This window comes from Choristoneura fumiferana, chromosome 12, assembly GCF_025370935.1.
Source record: "Choristoneura fumiferana chromosome 12, NRCan_CFum_1, whole genome shotgun sequence".
NCBI classification, from domain to species: Eukaryota; Metazoa; Arthropoda; class Insecta; order Lepidoptera; family Tortricidae; genus Choristoneura; species Choristoneura fumiferana.
Genome location: NC_133483.1, coordinates 14,495,200 through 14,512,324, shown reverse-complemented (window position 1 = coordinate 14,512,324; position 17,125 = coordinate 14,495,200). Strand labels below are relative to the sequence as shown.

Genomic DNA, 17,125 nt, shown 5'->3' with positions numbered 1-17,125 from the left:
ATGCTAGAGTAGTTTTCGTGTAGTTAATCGATCTATAGAATCAGTTTACGTAAAAGTAGGTAACCAGTTGATAATTATAATCCGTTCAGTATTTCTTTTGTCCTTAAGTACTAACTCGTATTATTATTACTTTGTCATTGTACGTTAATGGTTAATTTAACTATTACGCTATTGCAATGCCTTTACAAGATTTAATTCAGTACTTTGTAATGTATTAAGGCAATAAATGTTTTGAGTTTGACTTTAAAATCGGTAAAAATCATCGGTTTCAAATAAAAAAATGCTTATACTTGAACTAATGTCGATGAAATGTATACGGAAGACCTTCGACATAAAACAAAAAATATATATTGAAACCGTTTTACTGACGGCGAAGACATCACTGTCTTCGTCAGTAAAATATCCTATGTAAAATTAACGAGAATCTCCTCCTTTTTGAAGTCCGTTAAAATAAAATGATATAAGTAAACACGGCTGGTACCTACTGTATAGCCCACCGTCTCTTACGCAATTGCCTATTGTGCACGACCTTGACCTGCTCTTCGCGGCAAATGCACTCGTACACTTGAAACTAATTCAAATTAATCATTATACCATTTATTTCTAACACTGTTGAATACGTAATGATTTTATCCAAAGATTATAAATCAATTCAAGACTTTTTAATTGCCCAGAAATATAAAAAGAAAGGCCGAGCACACTTTTTATCTTTCAATTCAATAATTCTAAGGCTTAGAATATGGCTACTTAAACCATTCTCTGCTTTCTATGCCACAGTGAAAAGAAAATAAGACCAGACCTTGAGCTACAACAACACGATTATCAACAAGCATGCAGAGTTGTTGCGTCGACAAGGTCAATTTTTATAATTTACCCGCAAGCCTATTGCGTAAGGTGCACATGGTCTGGTTTTGAATGTCGGTGACACAAGTGGGAGCAGGTATATCTACCCCTCGAGGACAATTAACGGGGGCATGTGGGAGACAGGTGCGGCTTTATCTCGAGCGTTGTTGGGCCCCGTAACTTTCACCATCGCGCGCGCAGCCGCCAGCCGCGGCGCGAGGCGTCCGCGCTTTACGTAAGGGTGTTGCGCCAGACGCCTGCGCCTGCGCCCTACCCGGACCACTGACCCACTGCCATAGAGCCCACACCACGCCACCCCACCCTACCACCCGATACCGAACCCACCGAACGTTCTATAAACCTACGCTACTCGACTAACCAAGATACTTTTCATCACACTTGTTCGTCAATGATGTTATTACATGCCTGTATACTAAAGGACAATGGCCTTAATTGTTCCCGGAGGGAGTTATGGATTTAAGTATAGTTTTTCTTCTCAAGGGAGTTATGACTTTTGTTTTAAAAAGTAAGTAGGTAGGTACGTCATTTTAGAATAAAGAGGTTTCAAGTCGGCCAACGTTTTATTTACATCTTTTAAACTTAGCTATAACCCAATTTTAAACCATAAAAAATTTCCACGCATCATGAAACTTTGTTATTTAAAATTTATATCAAACTGTTTTGCAATAATTTAATATTTTTTTAGCATATTGGAATAATTAGCTTAGCATTATTATTATTATGGTAGACGACTTGAAAAAAGTTTCAATCAGGGGGCTACTACGCAATTCGAAAATTAATACGAGAGTGAGAGGGACGGTACGCTACGAACTTCGATTTTCGAATTTTGCTGTAGCCCCCAGTAATCAGTGTTCAGTGTGTGTGGGGTTCAGTTGTTTTCTCAGCGTCTTTCTTTTGCAAAGCAGTGTAGTGATTAGACACAAAATTCATTTTTTGCATTTTTTCCTGGCAATGTGATGAAAATCATTGTATATCACGGGCCGTAAGGGGATTACAAACTCGAGTCATTAAAAGACCTCCGCCTCCGGCGTCGGACTTCTAATAGACTCTCGTTAGTAATCCCCTTCTTACGCCCCTTAATGCACAATGTACCATTAAAAGCACCGAACATTCCGGAATCCTAATAAATTACACTGAGTTAACTCTATGAATTAGAATGTAGAGGCTCTATGAATTTCAATGTAGAGGCTCTATGAATTTCATTGTAGAGGCTCTATTAGGAGTATTTAGGAGCAGCCCAAGCCTTAAAGAGGCAAAGGCCAAAGATGAGCTAAATTTTGTGATTTTATTAACTGACTTCAAAAAAGGAGGATGTTCCAATGTTTGTATTTTTTTAGTTATAAAACTGCATTTGTATATGTTTATAAAGCTAAATTTTAAATGATATCTTATTTCAATTACGAATATTCTACTTATTCTTTGTAATATTGATTTTGACAAATCAATTTCAAATCTACATCTACGCTTCACGACCTTTAAAGTAGCTTGCAATGGTGTCATTAATTAAGATAATCGAACTAACCTTGTATTTGTAACAAAAAAAACTAGGTTTCAGAAAAAAAAATAACAATTAATGCCTTCTTTGCCTACAGCATTAATTAGAACAAGAAATTGAGTTCATTCATTAGAAGGACATGATAGAGCGAAAGTAACTCTGACAGTTTGTCTGTTTGTTACCGCTTCAAGCTTAAATAGCTCAACCAATTAAGATGAAATTTGGTATGAAAAATCTTGCGAGACCCCGAGAAAGACATTTATGATATAGTTTTTACCACAGGAGAATGTATGGTTCCCGCGGGATAGCGATAAAAGAATTCTTGGCAGACAAAGTAAGTCGCGGGTAAAAGATATAAAATAAGTCCATTTAGTTATTTCTTAATAGTCTTGATGTCCATGTATCTGAAGCACAAACTCCACATATGTATTCTACCCATCGCTTTCCCATTATTTTGACCACTTTCTAACGGTATTTTCGAATCACGTGGTTTCAAAAATCGATACTCAGCAGCTCAAAAGTCCAAACTCAAGAATTCTTGGTCCGAAGAACGGACCAGATCATAAACTGAGCGTTAAAAAACCGTATTGGTCCCGTGAAGTTAAGGTGGGACTGGCCTGAACATGTCTACCCGATAAATCAGGTTAGGACCGTGGGCAAAAATTGCCAAAGAAGCTGAATTACTACTTTACTACGGATAAATCGAAGAGAATGTGTCGGGAAGACAGTAAGTAAGTAGATAGGTACTCGTATCTATCAAGCAGGATGGCAAGAGCATACCTGCGTTCCACAGGTCAAAAAGCCTTTGCCCAGCAGTGGGAGAGTGGGACACAAGACTAGCTAAAAAGTCATGACATTTTATTGTAGCCAAGCAAATGCAATAAGATCAAATCTAAAATGCAAGGAGAATGACAGCGCCAGGTGAGATTCATGTCTTATTTGTTTGAGTCCAAGTCACAATTTTTGGCGCGTATTTATTTGAATATCGAAAAATATTATTTTTGTTTTTATTTACTTATTTATTTCAAAAATTTAAACAATTATCATTACAGGCATTGCCTATTGCGATAATGTAGCCAATACCTATATCGACTATGACAATAGCGATGATCAAAATATCGAAATTTAGGATATGAAGCAATTAAAATATTACGTCGACGTTTAAAATGCCTACGACTGAAATGCCAAACGTCGAATGTTCAAAAGTGATTTGTGCAAAAATAAACATAACTGTCATGTAAGAGAATAGTAGGTAAATTTGCAATTTTAAAATAGCGATGTTTGCGATGTGAGCGGTCCAATAAATAAATCAGCACATCATCGCAATAGCATCTTGAGCATGTCAGTAAAAACCTTCAACCGCCTGCCGAATAATATAAAGATTCTTTTGACTTCCCAGAGTTCAGAACAATAGTGCATTGTGTCTTAAGGGCGGTAAATAAGGAATTACGAACGAGAGTCTATTAGAAGCACGAAGTCGAAGACTGAGGGCTTTAATGAGTCGATGTTCGTAATTCTAGTACCGCCCGTGCGACATAGAATGTTTTTCATCACATTTGCAAGTAAAATTTTATATTTGTAAAAGAAAAAATATAATTCTTCCAAATATTGGCGATACCTTAGGCTGTGCTCTTGGCAACGTCGCCCTCTACCTCCCTCGGCATGCGCCACAACGTGCGTGTGCATGTGGTGGTCCATGTGGTCCTGCAGCAGCGCGCGCAGCTCCATCAGTACGGGCACAGACTCATTTACCGACCTTGAGCTTCATGGCAAGACAATGTGTACGCGCAATGACTCATTTACCGCCCATGGGTTTCATGACAAGCACATTAAGGTCGAGGGTTTTATTTGGGGGGTTGCAACTAAGGTAGCCTGTATGTTACGACACTGTTTACGAGCAAGTGTGATGAAAAACTTTTTAACTATTGCTTAAAAAAAAAGTACTAAGTATAGTGTGGGTGATCATTTTAAACCTGAAAATTTGTGACACCATCATAGCTACACTGTTACATTATGTCTTATTATTTAGTTTTTGCTTATTGAATGTTCTGACGCGATTATTATTATTTTTTATGAATAGATTTTGTCTTAGTATTAAGTATTTTTCCTATTGAATGTTCTGATATGATTATTAAGAATTATTATGAATCGAAACATTATTGACATTATTACAATTGTTATTATTTTGTTTAATTAATTTATTAAATTTCTTATTGATTATTTTGAATTTAATTCTAGAATTCTATAATTTTGACCCATAATTTTTTTTACCTACATGAGCTATAACTCTGACATTGTCTTAATCTTTTTGTAGTAAATTTTATTTTTAGTCGCAAATCAACTCTATGTTGGTGTATACTATAACCCACAACCTATCAATAAATATTTGAATTTGAATTTTGAAATGTAGACATTTAAAACAATGAACTATTTACACGTTGTTCATACCTTCGATGTTAGGTCTTTTTCGTATCAGCTCGGTGAAATCTACATTTGAACTTTCATTCTGTTAAGTAGGCATACGAGTATATAGATATGTTAGATACTCGTACCTACCTAACCTAACCATTTGACTTAATACTTTCCATAATTAAACCGTTCGTTATAAGTTTCGATGACTTTTTAACCGACTTCAAAAAAAGGAGGAGGTTCCCAATTCTTATGTTTTTTTTTTGTTATGTTTGTTACGCGATAACTCCGCCAATTGTGGGCCGAATTTCAAAATTCTTTTTTAGCTCTAAAGGACATACTTCCGAGGAGGTCCCATTGACACCAAGTCAGGATCTGATGATGAGATCTTAGAGAAATCGAGGGCAACCCTCGAATTTTTAAAGCACACGGGGAAATTGTATAGCAAGAATTGTATAGCGATTTCGGCATTTTTAATACGAAGTCAAGTATGTAAATTCAGAAAGTATAATTTGGTGAACTGGACCCTGATAAAGAAGACCGTAGGACCGGTACTCTGTTATACAGTTATATAACTATGCCGTGTTTGAGCTTAATGGAATCGTTGTGAGATGCACTTTGGCTACAAATAAGAAAGTTTTTTTATAAGTAACAAAAAATGGAACCGACTTCAAAAACCTTGAAAATATTTTTCTACTAGTTTGAAGTCTGTGCCTCAGCACGAGCCAGCAGGAGTGATTGAAGCTCAATATAGTGTCAGGACATAATTTCGATATTTTATACTTTGACCATATAACCTTTATTTTAGCTGTCGATTATAATAGTTTTCAGCCATCGCATTATCAGTTTAAGGGGCTGTTTCACCATCCATTGATTACTGATAACTGACGGTTAAATGTGATGCCATCTCTATTTGTTTTGTTCGAATAGACGGAGACGGCATCACATTTAACCGTCAGTTAACACTAAACATTGGATGGTGAAACCGCCCCTAAAGCTATTATCTTTTATCTGCTTTGTCTGTTCCTGTGCGTCATTCTATCAGTAGCTCCGGCTCGTATGAACCAAAACCAATTCCAGCGCGGTATTCTTGTTAATTGGATCAAACGAGATATTTCTAGGTGAACGTTGACTTTGGTGGTCAAGTGGCAGCTAACCTAGCGATACTGACTTACATTATAAATATGTACATGACATTATTTTCTTACATTAAGTACATTTATTTGTGTCCTTCATACTTGTAAGAAATTACAACCATATTACAGAAGCCGGCAAACAAATGGCAAAGGCCACTCAAAAAGTTCACGCTAAAAGTTTGCAAGAACTTTTTAGAAGTGCAAGTAAATCGTTCGTGTTTGTAAACCATAATTTGTATTAATATTGTTAACTTCTTGTTATTGTCAGGTAGTGGTGTATTCTTGGAACTGTAATAATAGTAGACTGTACAACGAGAGCATAAAACGAGCCATTTTACCCGTGGCGTTCATATAGCCACCCGAGACGGTACGGCGAGGGTGGATAGACACGTCGAGGGGAAAATGGGTTTAATGCTCGAGTTTTACACTGCTTTTCACTTCGATTGCGAGGTGATGAAATAGCAAGTGGAAACAGATGTTCACTTACTATGTGCCTTTTATTTTTCATGCATTACTATACAGTGTGTGTTACCGGCAGCTAGGCTTTTTTTATAACGGAGGTTAAAGTAACGTATTTCTGTAAGTTAACCTTGACATTAATTTAATTAATAAACTTAATTAATTTTAGTTAACATTCTAGCAAAATTATAATTGCCAGCAATGTACAGCAAAGTAAATTGACAAGTAATAATCAAAGCATCTGTCGGCTGTCATTTACACTTCCTTGTCAATTTACTTTGCTGTACATTGCTGGCAATTATAATTTTGGTCTTAGACAAAGATTTTAACTTTATGCACTAGAGCATAAAAAGTAAATTGACTTTGTGTTGAAATGAAATTGATGTCGCCTGGATCCAGCACAAGCACGAACTTTACGAGCACGAGAAGCGAAAAATATTTTTCTTTCTTTGTTTTTTTTTTTAATGCGCGGTATTTAGCCACAAGGATAAGAATATATTGATTGCGCAGGAGATTTAATAGCGCGAGGCTGGACATTGCGTAAAGTCAACATGCTGCCATATCAATTTGACGCGCAAAGCCTACGCCGACCTCTTATGTAACAGAAGACGACCGAACTGTCAAGTAGTAAATTAGGACCGTCCTCATTCCACTACAATCGAGTGTATTTACAAGTTTAAAATTCTGAACGACAGCATTTAAGTTCAATGTTATCCGATTATCCGCCGCAAGGTAAGAGGTTTCCAAAAAAATCTCCCAGAAGTATTTTATTTCAATGTTTAGATACAGGACACGTGAATGTTTTGTTTGATAATTTAACTTGAAGATGGTATTAGTTTGCGTAAGTGCGAAGCGTTTTAAACTGATGATATTAAAAATAGGAAAAGGTTAAACTGCCGCACTGTCCGGTTCTGAATTCGGCGTATTTAGAGCCGTTGTCGGGCTATTGTAGAACTGACGCAGAAATATTCAAGGGGGACCCTCACTCCCGTGGGAAGATATGACTAAGTTTTAGAAAAAGAACGAATTTAAATGCATTTTTTATGAAAGATTACGATGAAGTAACCATTAAATATATTTTAGAGAATAGGAATAATTTTTATTTAGCAATAAATTTACATAGTGCACAAAAATTACCGAATTACAAATTTGAATAAAATACAAATAACATCGTCTGACTTTTCGACGGCCTTCGCACTAGACTTTGGGTCTGTATCGCGAGTGCCAAATGAATGATGTCTTAAAAAAGATTTTTTTGAACAAAAAAGTAAAACCGACTCCAAAAAATAAAAATAAATAACAAAATATGGAACCGACTACAAAACCCTTGAAAACATTTTTCTAGGTACGTACTAGCTCGAAGCGGTGCCTCAGCACGAGCCAGCAGGAGTGGAACAATAGTAGTCTACCTCACCTACATACAGTCCTACATACTATGGGTTTTAATCCCTCCTGCTGGGTCGTGCTGAGTCACCGACTTCGAGCTAGTACCTACGTACCTAGAAAAATGTTTTCAAGGGTTTTGTAGTCGGTTCCATATTTTGTTTTTTTTTTGGAGTCGGTTTTACTTTTTTGTTACAATTTTATTTTATTTCTCACTTTTTAGTGATTCGTAGCCAAAGTACATCTTACAACGATTCCATTAAGCCCAAACATTACTTAGCTACGTTGTTTTATAACAGAGTTCCGTTGCCAACCTTCTGGCTTCAGCATCAGATCAGTTCGAAAGAATCATTAACTTAAAGCTTCTTCTTGGTCGCTTATCTAGGTATATTAATCAGGATCGTTTATATACGAGCAAGCATTACTTAGCTTTGATGAGTTCCATTGGTCGTCTACGGTCTTCTTCATCAGGTCCAGGTTACCAAATGATACTTTTTAAATGTAAATGCTCATCTTAGTGCTAAAAATGTCAAAATCACCATAGATCATCATCATCAGCCCGAAGACGTCCACTGCTGGACAAAGGCCTCCCCCTTAGAACGCCACAATGAACGACAACTCGCCACTTGCATCCACCGGTTTCCCGCTACTCTCACGATGTCGTCAGTCCACCTGGTGGGAGGCCTGCCAACGCTTCGTCTGGGACTGAACCCCTCACCGTTTTCACCAACACCTGCACGGCTGCCTGAAACCGAAGCCCCTGTCCTTCCGCTATTGAAAGGACTGCTGCTGCTTGCTGGCCCTGGAGCCCCTACTGCCTCCAGCCTTTGTCCAGCTCCGGCGACCTGCGCTTCGGACTCTAGTCCAGGGAAGCCTCTCCAGAAGAAACGCATTCCAACTGAACTCTTTCGTATCCGCGACCCTCGAGTTTTTTTTATTTTTATTTCTATTCTGTCAGAAAAGCCTTAGGGGCTAAATAAACGTCTGAAACCTAAATTCGTTTTACTCAAATTGAACCCCTAGGGTCTCACTGTTCTACCCTGACAGTGGCCACAGGTGTGCCTATACAATTTGAGGTTTGCCCTCGATTTCCCTAGGATCCCATCAGCAGATCTTGACTTGGTGACAATGGGACCACCTCAGAAGAATAAAAAAAGTAATATCTTTTGATTAAAAAAATAATTTTGAAAATCGGTCTACAATTGACTGAGTAATCGGCGAACATACATAAAAAAAATACAAACATCGGAATATAGAACCTCCTCCTTTTTTGAAGTCGGTTAAAAAATACAAAATCTCTAAAAGTAATAAAAGTACATTGTTTGAACTTACTTGAGGTGTGTGTATGATTGGATGGTGAGTGTGTGTGTGTGTGTGTGTGTGTGTGTAAGCCGCGCGTGTGTGTGTGCGTGTGTGTGTGTGTGTGTGTGTGTGTGTGTGTGTGTGTGTGTGTGTGCGCGCGCGCGCGCGCGTGTGTGTGTGTGTGTGTGTGTGTGTGTGTGTGTGTGTGTGTGTGTGTGTGTGTGTGCTTCTCTAGATTTTGGTTTTTAAAAATCAGTATTTTTTCTTTTTGATATATTTTTTAAGAGAAAGAGTTTTTTATACAGGGAAACCAATAAGCTAAAAGGGTACTAACATACGGAATCTTACACAATTTCACGTTTCAGAACCGTCTGACAGGACGGAACGGTTTATGGTATTGACTTGAAACTTGGTACGGGTGTGTAGATTGGATGACAATGCAAGTACTGTCAACAAAATGTATAGTCAACAAAAAAAAACATCAATTAACTTGGTAGTGGCGAGCAACTTGGATACTTCGAGAAGATAATAATATGTTAATGATTTTCATCCTGTTAAATAGACTTTTTTGACGTTTAGGCGAAACAGTGATAAATGCTCTAGTACGGTGTTCCCAAACTGTAGCATTGTCTCACGGCACGGTCTTAAATACGGCATGTAACGAGAGTCGTAGTATAAAAAAGATTGGGAATCCCAGGTATAATAAATGGTATTACGAAAATATTTCACGATGGCGATATTGCAACAAAATAACTGAACGAGTTTGGAATTTTGATTTCGAAACGATATTAGACGATTGGTTTGGGTCGTTTGCATTAAAATATCGAAAGAATATTTTTTTTGGATAAACAATGAAAATCGCACTAGAATAAGTATGATTCACACGTAACCATTTTTAACTAAATTGTTAATTTACAACGAAAAAAATTGAGATAATACGACTACTTAATTAAAAAAAGGGGCTTCAACAAACGTGATTTTTTGGTGCAGTGGTACGAAACCCTTGGCTGGTTATTTCGTTATGTGACTCTGATAATGGTAACATAATTTGTTATTAATTTTTATCGATGTTTCTTCCCTTCGGTGTCCTTTAATACGTACCTATTTAGTAGCTTCATTTGTAGTTGATAAGCTTACTGTTGTCGGCATGCGAGTCTATTTAATCATACAATGCACCCTCCTATTTACGATATACACCTAGTGCGTCAACTTAAGTTAATTAAAACAAACCCACATAATACACATGACATGAGATAGACGGTCGCCTAAAATTAATTTCACACACTTTTTAATTAATTTAAATGTTTAGTGTTTGTGTAATTTGTCACGCATACGTATAACTGAAGTGTTAAGTTTTCGTCGTAGCAACCAACAGTTAGTATTAGTAAAACATTAAATACATACTTCTAAATGAATATGAAAATTGAAAATAACATTTACATTTTTCGTGTTACTTACGTTTTAAAGCTATCCGATCGAAGCGCGGTGCGAATGGAAAAAGGATAGCGCAGTCCTTTTAAAAGGCGCGTGCCTGTTAAATGCACGTAGTGAATACAAAATACGCGTGTTTAGTTTCGCGTGTCGTGTTTGGACGACGGTGAAGCCGACGTCCATGCGCGGCGGGCGACGACTGACGGCGCGAGCGCACGGTGCGCCGATACTAGTTCCGCGATCCCCTGCGTCATCACGACGTCACCAAAAAATTCTAAAATCTTGTTTGTCGCTTGGCCTGACGAACTTGAAGGACCTTACCTCAGATATGCCGTTTTTCAATTTACGTCAATATCAGCGCAGTGTTGTAAAAAAAAATCAAGTTTGTTAGAAGTGTTAGAACGCGCGAGCAAGGTAAAAAAGTTGGAAAACCCCCGACTTTGTCACTTCAAAGTTCAATATCTCAAAAACGGCTAAACCGATTTTGATGAAACATGTCTAAGAATCATCGCTAGAAAACTTGATTTCAAATAAAAAGAACCACATTCAAATCGGTCCACCCGTTTAAGAGGTACGGTGCCACAGACAGACACACATAGCGGTCAAACTTATAACACCCCTCCTTTTCCGTCGGGGGTTAAAACAAAGGCGCACGAACATACATACATATACGAGGGCTGTTTGATAAGTACCCGTTTTCTAAATATATTAATATCACTGGCCGAAAATAAGTATACCACCTTTTTAAGCTATTTTTCAAAGGTGGGAAAATTAAAAAAAAATGGCATTCTTTTGTTTTTTTTTTCTCATTTGACAGCGATTTAGTGCTCGAGTTTCGAGAATTCACGAGGGTAATTTCTCGAGTTTTCTCGGGTTCTCGATTCTTTTATAAAAACTTCAATAAAAACCATTAAATAAAATATTTTTTTAATCTGTGACGTTTTTATTATACCATAATTATAATTTTGTCGTATTTTCCCCCGACTTCCCGGAGGAAGGTTATTTTTTTCAAGCGTAGTATGTATGTATGACCATTTTTTTGGTCCTCGCTGTAGCCTAAAGCTGGACTGATTTTAGCATTAGTCAGGTATCATTTCATTCTTCATAACTAACGGAGTGACATAAGATATGTATTATTTCAGGCGTTCACGAATACAAATATGTCGGAGAAATTAAAAAGAAATATTTTGTATTGTAACAAATGAAGGCTAATAATTTGTCGATTCTAGTTTAAAAACCTAATTAACCGTCACGCGTCCCAGAGACTACATTAGTCCCTAACTTTTAATTACATCCACAGTACATCAAAAATCATGACTAAAATCGAAATTAATATTGAAGTTTGTTCTAAATATATGTATAAGTAGGTTAATTTTAATTTACCATTTTCACAAAAATATCAAAAAAGTATGAAAAATAAAACAAAAATGAAATACCCAAACCAAATTCATTTCGTGACCAGCTCATTTTTTTTTTGGTAATGGCCCCCAACTATTCAACTTTAAGTTAAGCTACATAACAGAGATCTAGACCACTATACTTATTTTCTTGCTTTTCGTTTTTTTTAAAGTAGTCAGATTTTAGATTTTTTTGTTACTTTTACTACCTCTTAATAAGGTAAGGCAAGGAACAAAAATAATCTTAGACACGTAATAATCAAAACTCAAGAATAAACTGAACAGATTAATATATTAACTATGTATACGAGAATTATAAATTTTTGGGAGTGCAAATAAAAATGCCTATGGCTTTTTTGCGTGGAGAGAATACTAAGCTATCTAATTTTAATTAATAAGTACTTTACTTAGCATCTGGCACATTTAAATTGGGAACTCGAGAATTCTCTAGTTCCGGTATTTTTTTTCTCGTCTCAAGTGAAGCCAAATTTCTCGAGTTTTCTCGAGTTCGAGAAAGCTCGAGCAGAAACCCTAGCGCGGTCTCACTGACCCAACGCCCGCGTCCGACGTTTGTGACAAGCGAATGTCACCCATCAGGACGTTTAGGATGAAAAATGGTAAATAGCAAAACGCGGTTGCTCATTAATCTAGTGCCGTGCATATCCGTCGGAAAAATTAAGCATGGGGTGCGGAAAACATTAGTGATACTTTGATTATTTCAGGTGGCTACATGTTACCCGTGTATACAAAGACAATTTAAACTAGTAACTACTTATTTCACATTCATTTCTAACTACTTAAATTACTTTCTGTCTCTCGTTGTCTATCAGTAAAGCAAGAATTTCATCACTTTTCTTTTTTCTAAGAACACAACTGCTTTGATTTTCAGGTTGTCCATCAGTGTTATGACTTATGATGTGGCGAGCGTGCAAAATCGACCGAACGGCAGATGGGTAGAGCGACCCAGGCGTCCGCGACCGGTGGCCGGTCGGTCGCTTGTCGGCACGCCGTCGTTACTGACGGCGTTTTGGACAGATCGCATGGAGTATAAATACAATAATGAACTACCAACTACCTGAATGTTACATATACATAATACACAGAAGAAAAAAAAACACTTAAATAAACTTGCGAGTTTGTAATAAAATGTCAGTGATTATATTTGCTAATGAAGAAAATGTAATATTCTTTTATATTTCAGTATATTTTTGTGGTTTTTTTAGCGCTACTTAACAAAATAATATTTTCGATTTTAACGATGTGGTCGAAAATATTTATCACATCTACATGGTGCCAATGGTTTCCCTTTATCTTGCATAACATCGATTCACCGAAATACACTTCGCATAACAGGTATCTCATATTTTTTTTAGCCTAATGATACTTTTGCATAATCATAACTTTCCATAATTATCAATTCGAATAATAGTCATTTCTCAGAACATTAAATGACAGAACACGCTTATCGCCGAATATACTTCTGCAGAATATTAACTAAAAGAACATTAGTATCGCCGATTTTTATATGGCATAATGGCGTAGCAAAATACTTTGGACTTTTGTATTTTCACGGAATTTTAAATAGCGCTGACTTTAACATGCCGTAATGACATGGTTAGAGGACAGCAACAGAGGACAGTAACAGCTACCTTAAGAATGGGTTAAGGTTAAAGTAAGGCCAGCAAAGTAACCGTGCTGTAACAGCAGCAGGCAAAGCGCCAAAACAGAACAGCAGCTACATAGTAGGTTGGGTTAGGTTAGAACTGCGGACACAACAGCATACGAGCCGAGCGAGCGAAGCCAGCGTGCCGCGGCAGCGGCCGGCGAAGCGCCAGAATCTTACTGCTGCCAATAAAGGTTAGGTTAATATAGAACTACATAACAATTAAAACAACACTGGAGTGTTTTGAACGCTTCAGCATTATACTGAGCCATTTTTATTATCCTTATGCAAAGTAATGTTATGAGATGTCTTTCTGCGTAGCAGTTCGAACATATTAACATTATTCTCATCGATATTATGTGATGTTAATATTCTGCTTTACAAAATTATGAGAAACGACAGTATGAGAAAAAATATATGCGAAAAGTAATTCGGTAATATGATGATTCTGCTCAAGGTTATGAGAAACTAAATTATGAGATTCGATTTTATGCAACATATTAGTGAACCGGTGCCAATGTATAATGGAATTGGTAAAAAGTATACGTTTTTGTTGTATTTTCAAAGCATGCCAGCCGTTCGGCTCCAGAGACTTGTAGCTCACTTCTACACTACCTACACGGATTTTATTTGATACTGTACTGCGTGCGCCTTATAAGAAGCATTTAATTTTACAATGGACCTCTCACGCGGCTCACGGGTGTCCCCTGTGGCCAGAATACCACTGATTATTATTCATTCGAAAGTTTGTAGTCTTTTTGTTTGTTACCTCTTCACGTCTAAGGGCCAATCAACCTTTTTACCCGCACTAATATGTCCGCGACATTTTTCAAACAATTGCAGATTTTTGTAAGTAAACATGTTTTTTCTGTAATTTAATAGATGGTGTACATGAATACATGTCATCCTACGTAAGTTCAACCTATTAAACTGTGAAATATCGTGTTGGAAGTACGATTTTTTGGTAACGCCAGAGACAATTTTGGTAATGCAGGAGACGCCCAAAAGTGTCGGTAAAATAGTTGATTGGCTCCTATTCGGTTCAACCGATTTAGATGAAATTCAGTATAAAACTACATAGTTTAAGTCCCGGGAAGGACATACATATTAGGATAGTTTTTAATCCCGAAAAATTGCAGTGCCCGCGGGATAGCGATAAACGAATTCTTCGCGGATGGAGTCGCGGTCTACAGCTAGTGGTTCAATAAGGCTAGGCTCACCGGTGAGTTACACGGAACAAATAGTGTTCAATATACAAAAATAAACGGCGGTTAACTAAACCATTCTTCGGAATTTAATCCACTTAGCCCTTAGTCTCCAAAAAAAAAGGCTATTACAGACAAATAGATGGACAGGACGAAACTGTTTTTAACTACGACGCAAAAAGAAATATGTTATAAGTTAACGCCAATGTCTGTTTGTCTGTGGCATCATAGCTCTCAAACGGATGGACCGATTTTGATGCGATTTTTTTAAGTGAAAGCGAGTCTAGCCGTTTTGAGATATGGACATTTAAAATGACTATCGGGGGTTATTGAACTTTTCTAAGTTGGTTAGGTTATATTATTTTGGTTAGGAAACCTAAAGCTAAATTAAAGTCTTACCTATCAATCCGATTAAACTGCTGGGAACAGCGCCGCCTCCGACGGAGTGAAGTGCAGCAATAGCAGAAACCTGCAATACACAGCCGTTATTAATCGTTATATTTAAGGCGCAGATTATAACGTTAGAAATTAACTACGCTGTCCCAAATTATGCTAATTGCAAATGTTATTTAGAAATAGGAAACAAACCGTAAACAATTACGTAAGTAATGATTTGTTTACATTAAGAACTTAATGTAACTTCTCGTTAAATATAATATTCTAGAATATAACCACGAAAACATCACTTAACAATGGATGTTAACTTTTCGAGACAAGAGGTGAAATGGCAGGCGCGTCAAAACACCGACCTGTGCCCCTAGTGTATGTTTTCGGTTACAAAATACATCTCGATCGCGTTCGCGTTAAAATCTCAATTGTATGGAAACACGCCCATCGCAAACGTTCGCTAGAGGCGCTGTTCGTGTTTCCATATAAATTGAGATTTTAACGCGAACGCGATCGAGACGTATTTTGTAACCGAAAACTTACACTAGGGCACTGCTGGCATTACGTTTACAGTAGTGTCCGACCGAAACACGATTTTAAGCCGAAACCGCAACCGAATATTCGGTTTTTTTCTGATTTCGGCCGAAACCGAAACCAAAATTTTTGAAGACTTATCGAAATATTAAAAATTACTGTACAAAGACCAGTTACTTTTTTTGTTAAACAAAATAAAAAACGTTTATTTTTAATGAAAATAGATATAATTAGAGGTAAACTATGAAATTTTAAACCAAATCAAATCAAATCTTTATACAAAATTACCTAATTTAAGATGCGTTCACTTGTTTGTATTGGTAATAATCCAGACAACATCATATTATAAATGTAACAAGTAAGTAAATTCCGGGGATTTTAAAACAATTTTAAAATAACCTAATTAATATAATACCTGGACAAAGTCAATTGCAAGATAAATCATAGCTTGAACATAAATCAACTTTTACGTAAATTATAGTATTATCACTGTAATCAGAGATCTTTAATTCAACAAAGTTTTAGAATAATACCTCGTGTGGCAAAGTCAAACATTGCAAGAGAAATCACAGCATTCGTGCTACTTTAACATAAATCAATTTTGTCAAAAAATATGAAATAATTAAATTTTAATCAACGTTTTCTCTACATAATTATGAAATTGTCACTTCAATCAGCGATCTTGAAACAAATTTACCAAGATCGTTACAGTAGTCATGCTACTTAAACGCATACTACTGTCGCTGGTCCCGGCTGGGACGGCCGCCGATGCATTACCTATACCTACCCGTCGAGCGCGCCCGAATTGAGCCAAGCGCTCCCGATGCGAGAGCCGCGAGAGGCCGCGAAGTAATTAACGTAAAAGAAAGAAACAAAACGTTTGTTCGGAAATTACCGATTTTATTATGGGTGTAATTTTCGCGAAAAGATAACTATTAATTACTCGTATGATGGGAAAACACGCGTTTTAATTTAGTGATAATTTAAATTTAACTGGAGACGACGATGTATTTTTGGAAATTTCCGTAGGAATTTACTTAAAATTGCGGAATTTCTAAGCAATTCAACTAATAGATCTAGGTACGTGGGCGTTAATGTTCGTAAATGCATGTTAGCTGCGATGTAGGAAATATATATATACGAGTAGGTACGTCTTGGTTTATGTTCTCCACATTGTGGTGAAAAAAAAACCGGTCAAGAGCGTGTCGGACACGCCCAGGATAGGGTTCCGTAGCGTTCCATTACGAAAAAATCAAGTAATATTTTTCCAAGGATTTGGTATTGTGTACGGAATCTTCCAAGTTTACATAGGTATACCTATTTTATACCTTAGGCTGCTATTTACTCTTAAACTACTAATAAGTCTCAAGCAATCTTAGCCGCTATAATTTTCCTTGTAAATTTGATACATATATTTACTACCATTCTGAATTTTTTCAATTTTTCCACCAAAAAGTGTT

At 36.8% G+C, this 17,125-nt stretch overlaps 1 protein-coding gene across 2 annotated transcripts in view; it reads right to left on the bottom strand.

Moving 5' to 3' along the window:
• The window catches only part of LOC141433427 (very long chain fatty acid elongase 7-like), a gene marked incomplete at its 3' end in the record, with an annotated part of 29,872 nt that extends 14,626 nt beyond the window's left edge, over positions 1 to 15,246 (bottom strand). Inside the window, 1 exon segment of one of the 2 annotated variants that reach the window (XM_074095465.1) lies at positions 15,144 to 15,246. 2 annotated transcript variants of the gene reach the window in all.
• Between the last annotated feature and the right edge of the window lie 1,879 nt (positions 15,247 to 17,125).